At 45.6% G+C, this 17,481-nt stretch overlaps 2 long non-coding RNA genes across 3 annotated transcripts; one reads left to right on the top strand and one right to left on the bottom strand.

The window, feature by feature from the left end:
• Positions 1 to 819: 819 nt before the first annotated feature.
• LOC144223283 (uncharacterized) lies at positions 820 to 6,923 on the bottom strand. Its single transcript, XR_013332649.1, has 3 exons — positions 6,853 to 6,923; positions 6,608 to 6,713; positions 820 to 1,015 (listed from the first exon to the last, which is right to left on the bottom strand). It is a non-coding gene; the product is annotated as an uncharacterized LOC144223283 (long non-coding RNA).
• Positions 6,924 to 7,017: 94 nt separating this feature from the next.
• Positions 7,018 to 11,732, top strand: LOC144223284 (uncharacterized). 2 transcript variants are annotated; one of them, XR_013332651.1, is made up of 4 exons: positions 7,018 to 7,108; positions 7,471 to 7,527; positions 9,984 to 10,146; positions 11,579 to 11,732. It is a non-coding gene; the product is annotated as an uncharacterized LOC144223284 (long non-coding RNA). The 2 variants fall into 2 exon arrangements; XR_013332650.1 differs by having other exon boundaries at positions 9,984 to 10,179.
• The last annotated feature ends 5,749 nt before the right edge of the window (positions 11,733 to 17,481 follow it).

Here is a 17,481-nt window from a genome sequence, read left to right as displayed (position 1 = left end):
CCCAGTGAATTGTGCCCTCCCTGAACCAGGAGGAGAGAGACATTTTCATCCCCAGGGATGAGAGTGGAGGCGGAGAGAAATCTGTACAAACAGACCGTGTTAAAATAACCACTTCCTTTGGTCTCCCCTTATTTTTTTGGTTACTTTCCCTCAGTTGCCTTTGTTGAACCAACTCTATGTTTTTGCCACTTCTTTGGGTCTTCATCTTCCTATAGGGCTTCTGTTTATAAGTGTACACACCTGTGTGCTTCTCCTGTTACCCTGTTTTAGGTCATCTTAAATCTCAGGCACAGCCAGAGACCTACAGGGCAGAAAGGTTTGCCTCCCGGACATCAGCAAATGTGGCGGTTCAGCCCAATGGAAGTGATAATAGAAGACTTCCTCAGGCAAAGGACTCAGGGTGAGGGCGGTCAACCCCACAGATGGTCCCGCATTTATCAAATTCATACCACAGACCCTGGAGATAGAAAAATGGTCAAGTCCTGACTCTTACCCTATGGTGTACCTTCTAGAAAGAGATGGATACTACACAGACACAGAAGAGCATGGAGTGGTGGCCTTATGGAGGATGGAAAGCCCCGAGGGTGGGCGGGGCACGATTCTGCCTGGAGGCTTCACCAAGCATTTGACAGAATGAATTCTTGGGTTGTCTGTTTCTGCAAGGTGCTTGGGCAGGTTGAAGTCACGTCTAAGGATTCCCCAAATTCTGACCATTGATTTGAGGCAATACAGTCATCCCAGCTGTGATCATTTTCCAAAGAGAGCCATAAACAAGGTTACAGTATCCTTAGAAGTAAGAAAATGCATTCCTGGGTTTATTGCATCTAATGTGAAGATCTTGGTCAGCACCAGAAGGAGGGAATGGAGTTAATGTCCTTCGTTTAAAAGTCGAAGAGATTACAGGTCTCTGGGGATTGGCTGAGACCGCCTCCCAAGTGCTCTCCTCCTATTCTGGTCATGAGAAAATCCATCAGCAGCAGTCCCGGACATTCACTCCTTATCCAGAGTAATAAGACTATGAAAGGAAACAATAAAAGGAAATGGATACTTTTGAGAATTGTATAATCAAGTGGTTTTAGTAATGACTTTACATTATTTTGCAAATGCTTTGCAGGGCCAGGGCTCACAAAGAACTTCATGACAGCAGTGGATTGTTGGTAAGTTTGTGTGGATGGTGTGGTCTAATATCACGTGTGTGCTTGTGTGTATCTGTGCGTGATTTAACAGTCTCAAACAGCAATATGTAATGTACACCCCCCCCAAAAATTCACCTAAGCCCCTTCTCCTAATCTGGTAAAATCAATCTCACTTTCACATTCACCCCTGTGAAACCATGCACATTCTACAGTTATTTACATACGCTGGCTCCATAAAGGGTAAGGTTGAATTCTTTTCCTAAAGCACACTGTACGTTTTCACATGCAAGCACTTTAATAGAATTTCAAGTATTTGTAGGTCACTAGCAATCTGTTCCAACTTTTAAAAGGTGCGTAAATTGAACGTGGTATTCAAATCAGGAATTCCTGATTTGAAGACTCCCTGAATTGGGTGCTCCTGGCTGTCATCTTGGGAGATGATGCCCATCTTAGTTTTGCCTAAAAATGTGCCTGAGGGAAACGTGTAGCCATTGACACTTTGAAACCTTTCCTGGATGACTGGGCACTGGCTTCATGAAAGATACATAGTAATCACAAGAAAAGTCAGAAGTTCCAATTAGAAGATACAAATCATCTCTACAGAATGAGAGGCAAACCATGAGCCAGAGCTTCAAGCTCACAGCCCTAAAAATCCTGTGTCACTTGATCGCTCTCAGTCCACACACTCTACTTTGTCTGCATTAGGGAGACACTGAAGTGATGTTCCTTCCTCCACCGGTGGAATGGCTGAGTCCCTCAGCGCTCAGCACTGTGGTTGTGAGGGATTCACTTCCCAGAGTCCTAGAATCCTGGCAAACAGAGATACAGGGATGCTAGAAGCTGTCAACGCGGAAGAAAGGCAACATTTCTCACCTCCTCTAAATAAGATTGTTCTAGTGTGCTTTCATCATATTCTTTGTTTTATTTTATTTTTTAAAGTTTTTTTTTATTTATTTTGAGAGAGAGAGAGAGAGTGAGCAAATGGGACAGATTGAGAAGGAGAGAGAAACCCAAGCAGGCTCAGCACTGGCAGCACAGAGCCCAACAAGGGGCTCCATCCCATGAACAATGAGATCATGACCTGAGCTGAAATCCAGAGCTGAACTCTCAACCAACTGACGCACCCAGGTGCCCATTTCATCATATTCTTTGGAAGGAAATATGAAAAATGAAGACACTTTATTTACATTCAAGTACAAAAATCTTTCTGAAAGACGTGTTGGTGAGGTTGCGGAGAAATTGGAACTCTCATTCATTGCTGGCAGGAATGCAACACAATGTGGTTCTTTCAGAAAACACTTGGACACATCCTCAAAATGTTAAACGTAGAGTTACCATGTGACCGGACAGCTCTACCCTGATGTACACACCCAAGAGAACTGGAAACTCATGTCTACGTGAAAACTTGAACATTGAAGTTCTTGTTGGCATTTTTCATAATAAAAAATTGGAAATAATCCAAATTTCATCAACAGATGGATGGGTAAACAAAATGTGTGTTTTTGCACAGTGGAATATTTGATATTTTGTAAAAAAAAATAATGAAGTACTGATCCATTTTACAACATGGATGACCCTCGAAAACACTGTGCTAAGTGAAAGAAACAATATCATTGTTCACATACTGAGGGATTTCTTGACATGAAATGTCCACTCGAAGCCAACCCAGAACCCCAGGCAGTAGGTCAGTGGTTGCCTGAAGCTAGAGTGGGGAGGCCTGGAGCACAGAGCTGAGTCACCCTGAAGGGCTTGTTTTGGGGTGATGCCGAAAACACAGTGGTGATGGCTTTACAACTCTGTGTGTAGATTAAAAACCACCGAACTGTACACGTTAAAAGAGTGAGTGCTGTGGTTTGTGGATCATAGTTCGATAAAGCTGTTATAAAAATTTTTTTTGAGCTGCTTTAGATAGTCCAAGCCTATGCCCCTCTGCATTCCTGTAGATGATCAAGATTTAGGTTGTATTTTGAGACGTATTATAGCCCAAAGATGAAATAAAGCAGTCTTCAAAGATAAACAAAGACAACAAAGCAATAAGAAGTTATTTTTTCACATGTGTTAGGATTTCATGTTTTCAAACATCTGAAGGGAATCATCCATAAAATGAATCAGAATGATAATAGATATGTTTTTGCAATTCTTTCCCAGATGGTCTTATACAAACACGTTCCGGGTGATGATAAATACAGAAGCTGGTGGAGTTTCCTGCTACGAGAGTAGGTTGGAGATGAGGCCAGAGAGCAGGTCCTCAGAGGGAGAATTTCTTACTTGTGTTTTCTAGGCTGTGGACTGTGTGTTAGTTGAGGGAAGGATTAAATGGTTTATTATTTTATAGTTGTTCCTCTGTCGGGGGCACCTTCAACCAGCGGTAAAATACACATGCTTTTATCTCAGAGATAATATAATTTTAAAGAATGCCCCTCCCCCTGGAATGCCATAGGTGCTTGACAAATACTTCATGAAAGAACGGAGGAAGTAATAAATGCACGAATGGATAAATACGGGATATGTACAAGGGGGCATCATGGTGGACCCCTGACCGTACTTCCCAAGTTGGCTTCTTCCTTTGCCTTCAGGAAGAGCTTTGGAATTTTGAAGCGCTTTCAAGAAATGAAATGATCCTAAAATATTTGTGGTCTGGTTTATGTGCAACGTGTGTCCCAGAGGGTTCTGTTTCCCGGCTACAGAGTTGGCGATGTGAAGAGCTTTGAACATAATGACATGACAACACACTGTGGTCCAAAATGAGAACAATGTTTCCTGAAAAGTGTCCTGAAACGTAATTATTTTGGAGTGAAACCTCGTTCTCAGTTACATCATGTAATCACAAAATACTTTCAAAGAATTAAAGCAATACTGAGACAGCATGGGACTTTTCATCAATCTTTAACTATTGGTTTTCCCTCCCCAGCCCAGGAAAACCACAACTCCCTATGAATACATGCGTTTTAAAATGTCCCCAGTGGAGAACACACAATGCCAAGGTCAGGAGTCATATGTTCTACTGACTTTGCCAGCCAGGCACCCCTAAGCATTTGAAAAATAATACAATATAATACAACATTCCACAACACAACACAATACAATACAATACAATACACTAAGATTTAAAGGACATGAAGGTCACCATTGGACTTTCTCTAGAATGTCATTGCCTCCACCAACATCTCCTTATGAGGTTAGAGTTCACAATGCAGGAGGGCAGAAACCTCAGGTCGAACCATTGATGTTTAAATATTTTGAGAATTCCTTATTGATTTATTTACATGAACTTGCACACTCTTGAGACCGGATAAGAAGTGAGTACATCAGAATTCTCCTGGGCAAATTCTTTGGTTAAAGAACATGCTGTGAAAATATTAGTCAATATCACAGTGTTTTACACATGGAAAAATATGACGCTGTCTGCCAACCCTCTTACTTCTGCGGTTCCAACAGTTATTGTAGTTTCCTTGACTATAGAGCACCTTCTTCCCACCCTCTGACAGCTGTTAGAACTCATGTAAAATAGAAAACCTCCATGACCTTCATTGGCAGTCACATGTCCATGTCCACCGCTTCTGTTCAGGGACCAAACCCCTCCCATCTGGTCAAACTCCTTCATCCCATCAAGCCAAACTCTCTAGATGAATTCTTGGCCCCTTGGCTTTCCTGCCTCTTCTTCCTCTTCCTGGAATTTTCTTCTCATCAATATCTTGCTAGTTATTCCTTCACCCCAAATCTATTTATTCGGTAAAATGGTCTCTGAATAACAGATTAACAGACTACAAGTATATAGCTCTACTCTCAACACTTATCAGTGATTATCTGTATCAGACCCGTGGCACACACATTTACAACTTTGTTTTGAAGTTAATTCGGGCACATTATGACAGGTGCAGATTATGCCTTCTTGGAACCCACGGACCACCCCGACTTGAGTTTTGCCAGGTACTTCACATAACCAGCCTTGCAATGAATATCCATTGACCGCATGAGTGAAGGGGGAAGAGAGGAAGACGTAGGCAGACGCTCATCTAAGAAGCATCTAAATGGTGAATGATTACACCAATGCAATAACACGTCGTTCTTCCTCTGACCTGTGTCACTGTTCTGGAAGTCGAGATCCTCTGGTCACTGAGTAATCAGATGTATGGATTTACTCCCTTGAAGAACTTTGATCGTTACACTCAAAGCAGAGATGAAGACAGAGCTGGGGCCAGCTTGCTTCTGTGTTTTGCAAAGAGGCAGGCTTCATGGACACCCTTTGGTCACACGAAATGACCACCGTTGCTCAAAATCGTGTTTAAAATTTTACTTCAGAGTGCTTAGAAGTAACCCAGGGTGAGTGTGTTTATCTCGGGGTGACAATTTGATTTTGTAAATAAAATTGTACTTTTGGACTCTCTTATGTAGCAGGATGTTATAGGAACAGAGCCATAGGATTTCAGTGAGTGCCGCACGCACGTTCAGCCAGCTAGATTGTTTTCGAGTGGCTCCAACACAGACCACTTGGGTACAAAGGGTCAAACACAGTCCAAACAAATGCTTGACAATAATAGGTACAAAGGGCCTCGTGTCCTCGGTGAATGATTAATCATAAGCTATCATAAACAAAAGTGTTCTATACATTTGATAAACAGGTTTGTGAAAGAGTACAGGAAACACGGAAGGAAGTAACAGCTTTCCAAATTCAGGGCCAGCCATAAGGTAGCTGGGTGATACGTGGGGGCTTTAATATTTTTGAGGGTTTTCACGGAACACTTTGAGTCAGGTTAGGGTGACTGCATCTACACCCCCAAGTGGGTAACATAAATGTGTCCATAATTAGCATGTACCCTGAGCATTCTTCTGTATTTTTTTCTTTCTGTTCTCCATTCAGCGGATTATTTTATGTACATTCACTCCCAAGAGCCGCTGTAAGGGGACATTACTTTTGTTGAGCCTATGTATTTCCTCTTCTCGTGGGAATGAGGGAGCAATTAGCCATGACAACCGCAAGGACGGAAAGGCTGCTACACCCTTTTCACAAAAATAAAAAGGCAACACTGCCACATATTGAGAATAGTCGAAGAATAAAAGTGTGACTGTAAGAAAAAAAGATGGAGGACTTTTTGTGTGTGTGTGTGTGGATGTGCAGGGCATGTACAGAGCCAAACACACGTGGCCCTCCCAAGTGGCCTGCTTGGAAGATTACACAAATCTTTTCCAACTTCCCAACAACTTTGCTGTAGCTCAGGACACTTCTGGAGTTTACCTTTTGGAGATTATATTGAGACTCACCTTGTAAGTCACATAGGAAAACGGTTTGCTTCCTCAGCAGGAATAATATTGGACATTATGGAAGGGTAGGTTAGGGGCAGGATTATGAACACCTTTCTGGCTCCAGAAGAGAGGGAAGCGAGCCCACTGTACTGGCAAGGAAATGACTGTAGAAAGGAATCACGGGCTGACCAGGGGCTGGGCAGGCCTCAGGGACAATTGGAAATTACCACGAAAATGTAGATGAAGTGGGATCTGCTGGTGGTCTTGCCTCGGAGCGAGCAGTCACTGCATCCAACGGAAATGTTTGAGGGATGGCTCTGAGCCTCCTCGTCCCTGAGGAAGGAGAGGGCAGGCGCACCTGTCACTGCCTTCCTCTGCCACACCTCCCTCTCCCCCAGCACCACGGCCCCTCACGCTTGTATGGACAAGAAAGCTGAACAACGCAAACAACACGACACATTAATTGCAGAACCTTTTGGTCGTGAAGGGCAGCATGTCTTGTTGACCCATGGAAAGGAAAGGGAAGGCAGAAAACATGCCTTAAATGTCCTCTACATTCTTTCTTTTGTATGTCACAACCATTTTTATAAAAAATTCTAGAACCTTTATTCTCTTCCTTCTCCTCTCAAGAAGACAGGTCTGAAGGATCCATAAATGGAGTTTCTCAGAGATTCATGTTTTCTCTACTTTATATCATGGTCCCTCCTGTAGGAAAGAGCCCTGAGTGGGTATGTCCCCCCGGCATGTCCCATGAGCCCCCCCTCCTGCACTGGCCTCCTCCGTGTCCCCTCTCTGGAGTCCCTGCTAGCAACGGGGCGTGGTCCCCTTCTGCGCTCTATGGTTGGGTCATGGAGACCAAAGCCCAGGGATATTACACATTCTATGATTTTGTTACCATTTTGTGTCAAATTCATTTTATGCTATTCCTTTGAGAGACCCTCTAATTCTCTGGAACTCTCCTGCTGAAGAGAAATCTCAACCCCCCAAAGTGGTGTAAGGATTAAAGGAGGTCAAGCGTGGAACTTGCATGTGCGGGGCTGGGGCATGGGGGGGACTCACTGGATGCATTATTCCTCCTTCGGAAACTCAGGCACTGGACCTCACTGATCTGAAGTCTGCCCCTGTAACTTCTACCCGTTGAGTCCAGGTATGTCCCTGCGACCATATACAACCAGGATGGCCCTTGAACATTCTTCTATGTTTACTTTTGTCTGTGCTCAACAGCCTTATTTTCAATGGTTCTTCCTGAGACGCGACTGCTCTTCTCCTCTTACGTTCTAGTTTCCTTTTACCAGACGGGTGTTTTGAAGTGACCATTCTGATGGATATGCGACTGTATTTGTACGTCAAATCATCAGGCTATAAACTTTAAACATACGCAGTTTTTTAACTGTCAACTCTACCTCGATGAGGCTGGGAAATAATTTTTATGTCTGTCCCCTACTGTGATTCTGTTTTATAATTTATTTATTTATTTTTATTTTTTTTTAATGTTTTTTTTATTTATTTCTAGGAGAGAGAGAGAGAGTCAGCGTGAGCAGGGGAGGGTCAGAGAGAGAGGGAGTCACAGACTGAAACAGGCTCCAGTCTCTGAGCTGGCAGTCAGCACAGAGCCCGACGCGGGGCCCGAACCCACGAACCGCGAGATCATGACCTAAGCGAAAGTCGGACGCTCAACCGACTAAGCCACCCAGGCGCCCCTATAATTTATTTTTTATAAATGTATGCTTTCTGTTCTTAAACGTTCTCGAGCCAAACTGTACCCTAGCTGGTGTTGGTGATAGGAGCAAATCCGTACAGAATTCTCATTGTGGATCACGTGCAGCATGTGGCCTGTTTCCCTCACATCAGTCTCTGGGGTAGCAGCTTACCGCCAGGAGTTGGCAAACGAAAGCCACAGTCAAGTCCCACGCATGTGCTTTCAAATTCTGCCCAAGCTCACGTGGAAAGAGAAGGATAAAGCCAGGTTCAAACCCAGATTCAAACCCAGACCTGCCAGAGCCCACACTCTCTTCTGCATTCCTCTCTGTCTTTCTGGCTCTCTTTTTAATTCTGAATATGGCCCCAAGCTCCTTTGCGTCATCTCTATACACTCTGTAAGCCTAGCTCTTTGGAACCCCAACCTTGTGGCAGTATTTTCGGAGCCCTACCTTTCTCTGCTACCCTTACCTTTGATTATATGTCCATCTTTTAAAATTACGTCGATGAATGGCTAAGCCCCCGCACCTATCGATTATCTCTCTGACCACACCGGTCAGTCAACCTCGGTCTCATCAGGCATGTTCCCTTCTCTTTATTTGAATTGGGATTGACTTTCGAGGGATCATCTTACCTTGCCTCAGAAAGTTTTGACTTGCCTTGCTGATGGAATGGCTGTATGTGTGACTTTCAAAAGCCTTTGCTCTCTGTGTCTGTCCCCCGGGGTACCTGTTTCTTCCCCGTTTTCCATCAGTAGTCAACATCAAAGCCTTTTCCATTTCAGGCTTCCAGATCCTATGGTCTCTGTCACAGCTGCTCAAATCTGCTGTTGTATTGCAAAAGCAGCCGGAAGCCACATGTAAATGAATGGGCAAGCCGTGTTCCAGTAAAACTTTATTCATAAACGTGTTCAGGGTGCAGGGTTTGCCAGTAGGCTAGTGTTGGCCTCCGCCTGCCTTAGGCTATAAAATTTCCTTTGGAAAATGGAAGCTTCGATCTAGTAGGAAACCATTATGGATTTGTAATTAAGTTCACCATAAAAACCATACTTCTTTTCCACTAAAATGAGCTCCTTTCCCAGATTTCCCTATTTCTGGCAACAACAGCCACATTTTCCAACTCATACACGTTAAAAAATGTAGAGCTGAATATTTGATTCCTCCTTTCTGTTAACGGCCACATAGCCCACATCTGCGTGTTTCCATTCTCCTAGCTGCTGGGGCTTTATCATTTTGCATCTGTATTTGTACTCTTTGCTTTGAACTGATAGACTTGCCTTCAGGTTTTCTCTCCAACTCATCCTTAGCATGGCTTTTGGTTAATTATTCTGAAAATATTGCTTTTAAAAATTCTTTACTCTTGCATCTTGAAAATCTACCAAACTCTGACCTCAATCTGCCTTTCTCCTTTCTTACTCTGCACAGACACAATAATGCTCCTTGCTTTCTTGTTCAATGCTCTGTTGGGAGGGGGCTGACATTTAAAAAAGCCAAGTGTATGCAATATATAGAGCTCCATGAGTGAAAACATTATCACTACATCACCACCAGGGCCATAGACAGCTACGTCATCTCCCAGATTTCCCTTCTGTCTCCATTAGTATTATTGTTCTTATCATCATCATCATCAGTGTGTGTGTGTTGTTGGTAAGAACACTTAATATAAGATCTACCCTCTTAGCAGATTTTAAGTATAGAGGACAGTACTGTCCACTACAGGCACTGTGTTGTACAGCAGCTCTCCAAAATTATTTATCTGGCAGATCTGAAGCTTTGCACCATTTGACCTTCACCTCCTCACTTCCCCCTGCCCCCAGGCCCTTGGCAACCACCCTTCTGTTCTCTGCTTCTCTGAGTCTGATTATTTAAAATTTGTATCTTATTATTTTTTATGTTTTTATTTTAGAGACAGAGCACAAACAGGAGAGAGGGGCAGAGGGAGAGAGAGAGAATCTGACGCAGGCTCAACACCCAACGCACAGACCGACAGGAGGCTCGATCTCATGTCCCTGGGATCATGCCCTGAGCCAAACTTGAGAGTCGGGTGCTCAACCAACTGAGCCACCCAGGTGCCCTGAGTTCGACTATTTTAGATTCGCCATGTAAGTGAGCTCATGTGCTATTAGTCTTACTGTGTCTGGCTTATTTCACTATTTGCAAATCAGATATCTGGTGAGGGGTTGATATACATATTATAAAAGTACTCACACGGGGCGCGTGGGTGGCTTAGTCGGTTAAGCGTCCGACTTTCGCTTGGGTCATGATCTCGCGGTTCGTGGGTTCGAGCCCCGTGTCGGGCTCTGTGCTGACTGCCAGCTCAGAGCCTGGAGCCTGTTTCAGTCTGTGACTCCCTCTCTCTCTGACCCTCCCTTGCTCATGCTGTCTCTATCTCTCTCCTAGAAATAAATAAAAAACATTAAAAAAAAATTTTAAAAATAAAAATAAAAAAAAAAGTACTCACACAACTCAGTGGCAAAAGAATAAACGCTGTTTTCCTCTGCCTAAGGAGTCTGCCCTGCCGTGTTCTCCTCCCCGGTGAACTTTCACTCACTCTAGCCCCTCTGTTCAGAATACCATTTTACCTGGGAAACACCCGTCCACGTTGGCTCTGCTTTCAAAAGGAGAGTTCAGTTCTTACCTTTACCATGATGCTTTCTTTGTCTCCTCTTTGTCTCTTCTATCCCATACCTCTGGTTTCTCGTAGGACAGGCTGTCTCTAAGAATCATCTGTTACCTAATCATACCCTTTTTTGCATCATTTTCTACTGTTTTAGAAGTGTTTGCCTTATTTCTCTAATTAGAGCTGCATTTGTCAAGGTCAGCGGTGTATTCGACCGTGACGGCTGTTGTATTGACCTGAGAGTCACTTGACATCTTTGTTGAATATATGAATGGATAGATGAATGAATGAATGGATGGGTGGATGAATGAATATTGATATTCTTTCTTGTCCCTGGTCTCCCATCTTATCTCTCTATCAGCTATTGGATTTCAATGCAATGTAGCCTGAAAAAAAAAGAGTTAAATTAATTAATCCTTATAGGCAATCCCCAATTTTCAAATTAGCTGTGTTTTAGATGTTCATTTGTCAACGGGATGCTAAAATTCAAAGGACTTTATCATAGAGATGCTATTCAAACCAGAGGTTATAATAGGATCCCAGATTGTTACATCCAAGCCCATTGTTGTGTAAGTGGTTTGAAATCCAAGCAGATGAAATGGCACAAATAACAAAACAATGCTGTGCAAGGCCCATGATTAAAACGGAAATGAATTAGAGTGTTTCCCTCTCTATTCTGGGGGGACTGGGATGGAGTGGAAATAATCATGCTTAGGATAAGGCAGATTTTATTATAGGAAAATAAAATGATAGGCAATTTCATGGATTTACTAAAGGGGACTTTTACGTCGCTTTAAAGATACTAGATGTTGATAAAAAAAAGTGTTTTTCCCCCAAATATACAATTTCCTTCGAAGTTAATGGCTTTCATTTTCTTTTAGACATAGGATTATCGTCGCCACGGCTTTTGTGTGAAATCAGCTTTAACTGAAATCTTTTTGTTCTGGATCAGAAATGGAAAGAATATGTCCATGACGCATATTATGCATAAATGAACGTCGTCTGTTTCTTACGGCCTATAAAGCATTTCTAATGTAAAACACTTTGAAAAAAATAAAAGAAGAGCAGCATTTCATACCATGTGAAAAGATACTGCATTTGAATTTCAGCGCCCATATACCAAGTTTTATCAGAACACAACCGGGATCTCGTGTTTGCTGGACCATCTACGGCTGCCTCTCACGCTGTGATGTCAGAGAGTCGAGGACTCAGACAGGGACCCATGTGACCCTTTCTACAGAAATGTTTGCGGACCCCTGCTGTGCAGCCATGGGCTTGGTGAACAAGGGAGACTTTCATAAATGCGACGTGGAGAGGAAAAAGCCAGCCTCCAGAGTGCATGCCTATAATCCACACAAAATTAATCTAGGGGGAGATGAGTCCGAAGTTGGTGACCTCTGTGTGGGGTGAGTGCGTTTCCTGAAAGAGGGGGCACTTCTGGGTGCTGGAAGGATCTGCTTCTTGACGTAGGCTCTGGATACACGGATGCGTTCCCCAACATTCACTGGACTCTTTAACAATCTGTTCTCTTTTCTGCATTCATGTTAGACTTCGGTCTTAAAAGTTTACTTTAAGATATAAGGAGAGAAGGGTGCCTGGGTGGCTCAGTCAGTTAAGCGTCAGCTTTTGACTTCAGCTCAGGTCATGATCTTGTGGTTCGGGAGTTCAAGCCCTGCATCAGGCACTGTGCTGACAGTGCCAGGCCTGCTCCATAGACTCTCTCTCTCTCTCTCTCTCTCTCTCTTCCCCTTCCCCACCGGCACTCTCAAAATAAATAAGCTTAAGAAACTTTAAAAAAATAAAATAAGGGTGCCTATTTTTATTTAAAAAATAAAATAGAGGTGGTTCAGTCAGTTAAGCATCCGACTTCAGCTCAGGCCATGATCTTGTGGTTCATGGGTTCGAGCCCCCATGTTGGGCTCTGTGCTGACAGCTCAGAGCCTGGAGCTGCTTCAGATTCTTTATTTCCCTCTCTCTCTGCCCCTCCCACACTCATGCTCTGCCTCTCTCTCAAAAATCAAACATTAAAAAATAAAAACAATAAAATAAAATGTAAGGAAAGAGCCAAGGAAGAGCAAAAAAAGAAGACAAAGAAGAAAAAATAGTTCGAGGAGCAGCTGGGCAGCCCCCAACGGCCTGGCCATCGCTGTCACCCAGGCTAGGGGACAGGCAATCCCATCTCTATTCGATAGGAAAGGAAACTGAGGCTGAGAAAGATCCAGCATCCCGCCCAAGGTCTTCGAACTTGTGTGAACAACACATATTTTAATTCAGGAGGAAAGCACTCTTTGTCTCTCCTTTTTCTGAAGAGAAGGAAAGACTCCCCTAACCACTGCCAGAAATCCAAACTGGCTTTTTCCCATCTTGGGGTGAGGAGGCTGGAGAGTCCTGGGGGGCACAGGGGACCAGCGCTTTGGGGGATGGAGACCCTGGCTGAATCTGCATGTTTATATCACTCCTGGGCTCTACTCAAAGCACTTGAAAATGTACAGTTGCTCATTTCTTCCACTTTTGGTACAGATGCTTTTCCAGTCTTGAGGCGAGAGGCTTTATCCATATGTAATATCCATATGTAAGCTGTGCAACCCTTTTAATGGCCTATAATGTGAAGATCGGTTTTCAGCAAGATAAAATATACTGCCGGAAACCGGTGGTGTGCAGATATTTAAAGTTATCCTGGACTGTATAAAAGGCGAGGATGTTTTTCCTCTCCTGGAATGGAATACGGTCTCCAAGGTTCCATCGCAGGATCACGTCTGTGTGGGCCTGGGTGTGTGCTGCCAAGCTGAGCGAGCAGGTGGGAAGGGAGTCTCAGTGAGATGCTGATTCCGACGTAGCTTATAGGAAACTCAAGTGGTTGCACGGAATTCAGCGCAATAAAAGCCAAAAGAACAAATAAACGTCAGTGTACATGATGGCAGTTTGTGGGTGAGTCCGAAGTGACCATTTATGTTTATTTCTTGTCCTTTATGCGTGGGTGGTCTGTTTTGGCGTGGGGCTTGGGGTTACGTTCCGTACAAAGCCGCTGTGGGGGTCTGTACGCTCAGGGAGTCAGCTCAGGAAAGAGTTCCAGAAGCCCTGGGATGGCCAAGCGTACTTCTCGCTGGAGAAATGGGTAATGTGCACCAGCAGCAGAGACCTTCTCAGATGTCGGCTTTAAGTCCCTTGACTCTGGGCCTCCTGGGTGGCTCCGTCGGTTGAGCGTCCAACTCTTGGTTTCGGCTCAGGTCATGATCTCACGGTCATGAGATCGAGCCCCGCATCGGGCTCTGTGCCGAACACGGAGTCTGCTTCGGGCTCTCTTTCTCCCTCTCTCCCTCTGCCCTTCTCTCTGGTTTGCTCGCTCTCTCTCTAAGGCAAACAGTCCCTCGACTTTACGAAAACACAGCACAGCGGTAGCCTCCCCTTCAGTTCGCCGTCTGTTCCTCCTCCTCCCGCCTCTCTGTAAGCGATTGCGAGCGGTGTGCAGCCGGCACGTAAGACTCGGAGCCGTCCCCGCAGCTGCGCCTCCCGAGTTTGGTCTCCTCGCCTCCTTGCCACCGACGAACAGGCCCGTGTCTGCGCGCGTCTGGGGCAATCCCTCCATCGTGCTTCACTCGCTGCTCCAAGGACGTCGCAGCGGACACAACACAACCTATCTCGTTTAGGCGAATCCCAGCTTGCCGTCATTTCCCCCGTGAGATCAGTGGTGCAAATCCAGCCCATTACTCCCCGCCCTGGAATCCAGTTCTGTAACTCAGTATTTATGGAGGGACACACTGCCAGTCACCCCTGGAGACAGACCTGAGAACGACACCAGGGAATGGCACCCGGCTCAGGGGGCTGCCCGAGGAGACAGGTGCGTCGGCAGGCGGGATGTGCCACCGGCGACCCTGGCCGGGGGACAGACTAGTAAGACGTGCGTCTATGGTCGCCGAAGGCCGTCCAGCACCGACTGTAACCGGAAAGACCTTTTCTTTGATCCCAAGTAGGTCAACGCAGCCACCACACCATGGTGACGGTGACGAGTGAATGGCAAATTAATGGTTCCAGACGTGAGTACCCAGGAAGTGACCTCTGAAAGGAGCCAGAACCTTCCAAAGTCAATAAACCGATGCCAAAACGCCACGCATGTTTATTTATATTCCACACATCAATGATGAAGTGCTATCCTGGTCAGAAGGATCCGTAGGAATCACACATCCAGGCCCACGTACCGACGTTTTCCGTCGTCGGGGGATGACAGCACGGACGCCAGCTGACTCAGGGGTCCAGGTGCGGCTCCGAGGCCCCTGCAGCCCCGACAGGGACAGGTGCCCGAGGAGCGTCCTGGGCAGCGGCGAGGGCTGGTGTTTGCAGATCGCAGTTGTCGCGGCGACTCCGACTCGCATTTCCAGGCAAACGGCCCCCGCCCCCTACCCTCAGACAGGTGGCTTGGTTACAGACTGAGGCGCAGCAGAGTGGGGACCGACGCCCGTGTCGGGGGTTACCTGGGCGCATCTAAAGCAAAATTGGCCGTTTAGATGTAGACACAGGAACACTGAGAGAGAGAGAGACAGAGAGAGAGAGAGAGAGAGAGAGAGAGAGACAGAGAGAGAGAGAGACAGAGAGAGAGAGAGAGACAGAGAGAGAGACAGAGAGAGAGACAGAGAGAGAGACAGAGAGAGAGAGAGCGCGAGCGCACAAGTGTTAAATGGCGGCTCTTCCTGATCAACACTCTCTCCTCTGCAGTAACAGAGCATTTGGTTTGTGATCTAACAACACTCCCACCTCTNAGCACCCACCCTCACCCCTACCTCCATGTCACCCCACCTCCACCCCACAGCACCCACCCTCACCCTTACCCCAATCGTCTCCAGCTCCAGTGTTGTCTGTCAGGTTGCTCTGTTCTTCACTGTTTCTTGTTGACATGCTTTCCTTGCAGCCTCACTCCATTCTTCAACAAGAACAAGCTCTCTCTTTTTTTTATTTTTAAAAATGTTTTTATTTTATTTTTTAGAGAGAGAGCGAAAGATAGAGAATGATTGGGGGAGGGGCAGAGAGGGAGACACAGAATCCAAAGCAGGCTCCAGGCTCTGAGCTGTCTGAGCCTGATGTGGGGCTTGAACTCATGACCCTGAGATCATGACCTGAGTTGAGATCAAGAGTCGGCGCTTAACTGACTGACCACCCAGGCGCCCTAAGAACAGGCTTTCATAAACAAGAGGCCTCAGCTATTCCAAATGAGGGTGGGTCTAGCATTAGAAGGTGCCTGCTTCAACTCTCCGCTGACCAAAGTCATAACCTACATTTATGAAGGATTTTTCACGGAGGAACATACACACATGCACGAACACGCACATGCACACATAGGCATGCAATGCACAAGCACACATGCACACGCACACATGCACACACATGCACATGCAATGCATACACGTGCCCACTCACATGCACACATACACTCCTGTGCATACACACCAGGCATGCACGTGGTCACACACCCGCACACACATGTGCACACACATGCACACACCTATACATGCACACACCCCAGGCACACAATGCACACATACATGTATGCATGCATGTACACCCACACACTCACACATGCGTGCACACACACGCATGCACACACGCACATGCACTCACCTACACACATGCACACGTACGTGAACACACACACACAGAGCAACTAAGACATGAGCAGCGAAGGGAAAGGAATGAGTTGAAGAGGGAGGTACCCCTGGGATTTCTACTTTTCTTTGGCAATTTTCATGTCAACGGGAACATAGAAAATGTGAATAAGAGCCTGTTTCTCACACCTGAGGGAAGATTCTATCTTTACCCCCAACCCCAGTGTGGACTTGGTGAGAGCTGTCAATTCAGGGAGGCTTTCTAAGTGAGACTCCTGTACCTCCTTTCCCTCAGGTGGGAGAAGGCTCACTGTCATGTACACCGTGGGATCTACCTGGTCCTCATCGTCAAAGTTACAGAAGTGCCTGGGTTCCTATTTGAAAGTTAGAACTGCTACCCACAACTCAAAACAGTTTCTTCAGATAAAATAAGTTCTCAGTCTCATTTTGACAATTGCTTTTGTCATCATTGTAGCTGATTAGAAGTTTCCCCCAGGACTGTGCTAATTTAAATTGATTCTTTTGTACAGAGATGATACTGTCCAGGTTCTCCCTTTTCATCATTTCAGTGGTTTCTAAATTTTATTTCTCCTTGAGCCTCTATTGGCTACCAGTCAGCTTCGAGGCAGGACTTGTCACCCACTTACGTGCTGCGTGAGAGGCCATCAACGGCCCTCGGGGGCCTCCCTCACCTCTGATGCCCCCCCTCAAATTGTTTCCATGTTTCGGAACTTTGATTTTTGTTTTATGATCTGGGATTACTCTGGGGCGATCTGTTTCCAGCAGCACCTCAGGTCCTTATTCCTGAGAGGTCAGTGTTACATGGGAGACCCCAGGGGTTGGTCTTGACACTTCACGTTGAGCAATGGCCACCACTGGAACAACAGAGCCCCCTCTAACATTTCCAGTAAATGCCGTCGATTTTAATCAAACGAATTCTGAAAGAAAGCTTCTGTGTGACAGACATCCGCCAGACTTAAGAACAAATACTGGGGCATCATATTCCCCCGTGAAATCAGCCGTTACTTGAATTCATCGCTGTGATGTGTGGCTGTGATTCCCTCTCAACATGGGCGGTGGGGGTGGTGACATCACAGCAGACACGGCCCCTGCTCCCAACAGCAGGTGTGCTCTGGAAATAGATCTCCTTGTGCACTATCCCACGGGGCCTGCAGGCCTGGAATTGGGGT

This window comes from Crocuta crocuta, unplaced genomic scaffold (assembly GCF_008692635.1).
Source record: "Crocuta crocuta isolate KB4526 unplaced genomic scaffold, BGI_CrCroc_1.0 scaffold31, whole genome shotgun sequence".
NCBI lineage: Eukaryota > Metazoa > Chordata > Mammalia > Carnivora > Hyaenidae > Crocuta > Crocuta crocuta.
The sequence above is the reverse complement of the archived record's forward strand: the minus strand, read 5'-3'. Positions and strand labels throughout refer to the sequence as shown.